Source organism: Poecilia reticulata, linkage group LG11 (assembly GCF_000633615.1).
Source record: "Poecilia reticulata strain Guanapo linkage group LG11, Guppy_female_1.0+MT, whole genome shotgun sequence".
NCBI classification, from domain to species: domain Eukaryota; kingdom Metazoa; phylum Chordata; class Actinopteri; order Cyprinodontiformes; family Poeciliidae; genus Poecilia; species Poecilia reticulata.
Window position 1 is genome coordinate 26,950,435 of NC_024341.1, and position 5,119 is coordinate 26,955,553.

A 5,119-nucleotide genomic window follows, 5' to 3' on the forward strand; every position below is an offset into this window, starting at 1 on the left:
AACCTGTTCCCCTCCTCGCCTGTGGTGGCGCTGCACCAAGAACTCCTGAGGGAAATGACACAAAAACCTGAGAAGAAACCAAGAGCACAACTTCCTTCTCTGCAAAATGTTTTTAAAAAATGGAGAAGAGTCAGATTTTAGCGGTTTATGGATTTCTCTTTGGTAAAAAAACACCAACCATTTYCCATTTCCCTCCCCAGCGTTAGACTTATGCGTTTGTTTGTTTGGTTGGTTGTATTTTTCCAGGATGTTCTTTGCYATCAGTCAGGACCATTTATTTAAGGAAATAGCAGTTGACCAAAAGGCTGCAATGAACCAAATTACGAGCTACTCCACATTGAGAATTAAACTACATTTAAAAGTATCCAAGTCCCCAAGAGTGAAACYAAAACACTGCCTTGTAGAAAAGGATTCCACATTTTAATCCACTAAGTTTGGAGAAACGGCATGCAAACGCTGATTATCCCCTCGGCAGCCATAATGAAGACAAATAATCAGGAGGCCAAATGTAATCTGAGCAAAGCAGTTAGTGGATCYATGTTTCTAGATGTGATTAAAACACTGACAAAGCCTAATTTGGAGGAGATTCCTCTGGACTGCTGCAGCTGTAACTAAAAAGGCCTGATTAGACCACAATTCAAATCTTCTTGTCAGAACCTCTGAAAACCATTAAAAGCCCAAACTAAAGCAATCAGCTTCCGAGTCCAACCTGGAATGAGAGAAAGAGCCGCGTCTCAGCCGGGTCTGAGAGGCCATTAAAGCGCTGGTAGGTAATCAGCAGGTGTGTGTAATTAATCCTGCTCCAGACATGGAGAGCAGGCATGTTCCAGTGAAGCTGCAGGTTCTGACAGAGCCAACGCCGCGGTATCAGCTGCACCATACCAACCCGTAATGAATTACAGTAATCCAATTCAGAGGGAATAAATGRATGTGGCCTAATTAAAGTAGTTTAAAGATAAGTTTGACCTTTGCTAAAGGTCTGGGTTGAGGAGAGTGTCCATTAAGKTTAGAAACATTCTTCCATTAGCTCTGCAGGCGTCTCAGAAATCACAAAACCAGCCCGTTTTCTCTGCTGCTTCTGTTTCGTTGCATGACTGGCAATGAAGCTGGAGGCTGAGATATGGCTGCAGGGAAAGTTACAGCTTCAAACACTGAGTTATGAAAAATACAGCACCCTGCAAGAGTACTGCGCTACCTGACAAACCTGAACCTGTTTTATTGGGATATTTTTTAAGTGGTAAGGCAACATAAAGTAGAGATTGTGAGGAGGACAGTGGAGAGTGCACAGTTTTTAAATTGCATTACGGATAATAATCTGAACTCTGAGTCCAGACCTTCTCTGCAGTTTCAGATGGACGTCRTGGGTTATCGCTCCACYAGCTGTGAAAAGACTCCAGATTGTGACATTTTTCCACTACAAAGTGGCTCCGTCAGATTAAATGGATCATTGAATAGATTTCAGGTCATTGTCCTGTCGGAAGCTGAACCTCCACCTCAATCTCAAATCTTTTGTTTTCCTCCAGTATCAGCCTGTATTTAGCTACATCCATTTAGCCGCCATCAGCTCTGACCAGCTTCCCTGCTCCTGYTAAASAAAAGAATCTCCACACCTGGATGCTGCCACCACCAAGTGTCTACATGACGGCCGACAGATGCAGCAAACAGCAGCTTCACGCAGGCTGCATGAAGTGAATGTGCATCAATCAGAGCCCACGAGTGTTAGCTGCATGCAGGTTCTAATGCATGCACTCACTCTGCAGACTGTGAGGAGCTGGTTGAAGTTCAGATGCRTTAGTAGATGGGTGAGACTGGTGATGTTGCATTCATTGATGAGAGTCTGTTTAAGATTTAGTCTCAATTCAATCCAACATGCACACGAATCAGTAATTAGATCCATATTTGTTTCAAATGCATAATCAGTTTCTATCTGGCTGGATGTAAAATAAGACGAAGCCCAACTGCTGCTTCAGAGGAACCATGTGTTCAGTTTTTCTAACACATCCCAGAAGAAATGATCTAATCTAACATGTCAGAAAAGCAAAGAGAAAATCAAAAAGACATTTTAAACAGAAAAATAAAACTTGTTTTATTTGTACCATCTGTTCAAATCTGTARATTTGAAAACACTTTGCAAAGATTTTAGTCAAATATAGTGTTGCTGTTGCACCATGCACYGACATAAAGTATGATTCTATATTATGAGGAGCTTTTTATAGGACAGTTTGTTTCTTATAGGCGTCTAATGTGCATTGTTGTCTCAAAGCCTTATATTTTCAGCTGTAACTAAAGTAAATTTTAAAAACGGATAGAGCTTAATGCTGCAGTCGTGTTGTAAGTGGCAGCTGATGRYGAGGCGACAGGCTGAATACTGAGCTGCACGTTGGGACGCTTGGTGATGAAGAGCTCACTTTGATCAAGCAGCAGGCATGTCGCTCTGTAAGCTCTGATCCCAGCATTCCTCCTTCAGCGTCAGTCAGGTGATCACTCAGGTGTTTGCAGTCCTCCTCTAATCCTGTTTCTCCTTTTAGGATTTGGATTATTCCCACTCCTCCTACAGATCACAGCCGTTTCTTTTTTCCATCTTCCACCAACTTTTCCCTCCTTTTATAATAAAAACATCAATCAGTTTGCTGCACAGCTCATTGAAAACCTCAACTATAACATTTATCAATTCCTACTGATAAATCTACTTTCATGATAAATATAACAAAAGGTTAAAGTTTAACAAGAGTCTAAAGTGTTAATAAACAAACTGGATTTCAGAATACTTAAAGCTATTTAATGATTGTAGGTTTTATTTTAGAGAAAGAAGTGTATCCTAGCCATTTAACATGTTAATTTTATTTTTTTATTATTATTTGGGAAAAATGCAGCAAAATCAAACCAAGTGACCCCAATATTATGGAAAAATATCATGGATAAAATTAAAATCAAACTTGACGGGGTTTCACTGTGCAGTTCTGGGAAAATGCAGGCGGAGGATGGGAGCTATTCTTAAAGGGCCGGTGCACCAATGTGTCGCCTTAATCCTCTGCAGAGTTGAGGATTTAAACTTTTTCATTTTGAGGGCCACATAACTTTTCCCTTCCCTGGTGGGGGCTGGAGTCAGTTTGTAACAGAAAAAGTGTGACGATTGTAGGAGTGCCTAAATGTAAAAATGTATTGTTTTCCAGAAAGCGTAATCAAATAACCCTCTCTGGGTTCTTCACAGAAAAAATCCAGTAAATAACACTATTTATGAAATAAATACAGTATTTTCCAGACTATAAGCCGCAGATATCTCTGCCGCTCCAGGTTTTCCACAGCGACGCAGCAGCAGCAGCAGAGGGGGGCGACACCCAACATTTTAGTCATAACAAGTAAATTGAATATCACATTTATTACGGTTGAAAAAGAAAAAGTCGCCAAGTTTAGATTTAACTGAACTGATTACGGTCGTTTCCGAACGGTAACTGTAACAGTAAAAGTGCTGATCCTTCGTGTGCTAAATAATAGGCGCTTTCTTCTTCTTCTTCTTTAGATTTCAACGGCAGCTTGCATCCATTATTGTTGCACTACTGCCAGCTACTGGATCCTAATATCTATACCTCAAATTCTCATAATGATCCCAGTATTATTTTTAAAAAACTGAAAAATCTTCTTTTTCCCCTCAATGCTATTTAACTGATTAACAACATTCTCAAATTTCAATTCCCTATTAAAATCTGACTCCGTTTTAATGGGTGCTTTCTTCTTTTATTTCCAATTTTCACTTCCAATAATCGGGGCTGCACAGTGGCGCAGTTGGTAGAGCTGTTGCCTTGCAGCAAGAAGGTTCTGGGTTCAATTCCCRGCCTGGGGTCTTTCTGCATGGAGTTTGCATGTTCTCCCTGTGCATGCGTGGGATGTATGCACTTGTCCCACTAAGGGACAAGGGTATAAGAAAATGGATGGATGGATGGACTTCCAATAATTCACTTCCTGCTAAAGAGCCCCCTGGTGGTGGAAGAAAAAATCCACATATAATCCACATGGTTCAAAGTTTAGGAAATAATTAGCATCTTATAGTCCGGAAAATACGGTATATGAAAAAAAATCCAAATGCTCTCTGGTATTGTTCAGGGGGTCGGACCAAATGTGGAGGCGGGTTGGAACCGGCTGTAATTTGGGGACCACTGATTTAAAGGGTCTCGCTGACCTGCTGACCCCTCCTGCTGGCTGAAGCTCTTCCCAAACTTGCACCAGACTGGTTCCCACTGGCTGCAGACATCTGGGTTCCCCTCTGAATATTTTGGAGAGCAAAACAGTGTTGACACTCTACTCTGTCATAGTTTATGGGATGTCAATCATGCATCAGTGGTTATTTCACTGGGATGGGGTCATTTTTCAGAATCAGTCAGGCTCAGGAATCTGGCAGAGTTGAAGATAAAACCAGGAATCAGCTCCAGTCAGAGGTTAATATTCATCATCTCTAAGAATATTATACGAGTTTGTAGTTTTTCTTCATGGATTTTTAGCCAGTTTAACATCAGAGAAGAGAATAAAACTGTTTCATTTGGTAATTTACCCAGAATTCCCTCTTTGCTTCCTTACAGACATGTTTACTCCTCAGCGGCACGTCGCACTACTTTTCAGAAGCAGACTGTGTGATTTGTCTGATCGAGATTCATTATCAGATAATGATTTCAAGCCTTGGCAGCAACAGCGGCGTAACAACAAACAGCATTTCTGTTGTATTTTCAACTCAAACACACACCAACACACAAAGTGAGAAAAAGGAAAGAAGTGGAGGAGAAAGAGAGAAGTCTGTCGTTCGACGCCATCCAGTGTACTTGGAAACAAAACCCGACACCCACACAGCAACTCCGACCAAAAAATCCTTTTCAACCATTTCAGAGAGCAGAATAATTAACTGGTTTTGTGTCTGGATGCTTCCAGAATCCAAAGGTTATCGACTCTTTTGCCGGGGATCAGCTTTTGTTTTAACAGCTGAAAAGAGCAAAAAAAGAGAGAGAGAGAGAGAGAGAGAGAGAGAGAGAGAGAAAGAGAGAGAGAGAGATCTTCTTTCAGAAACTCAGCCGTGGTCTGCAGAGAAGAATGGTTGTGAAACATTCACCGCGTTCCAGGAGACTTTGAGTTG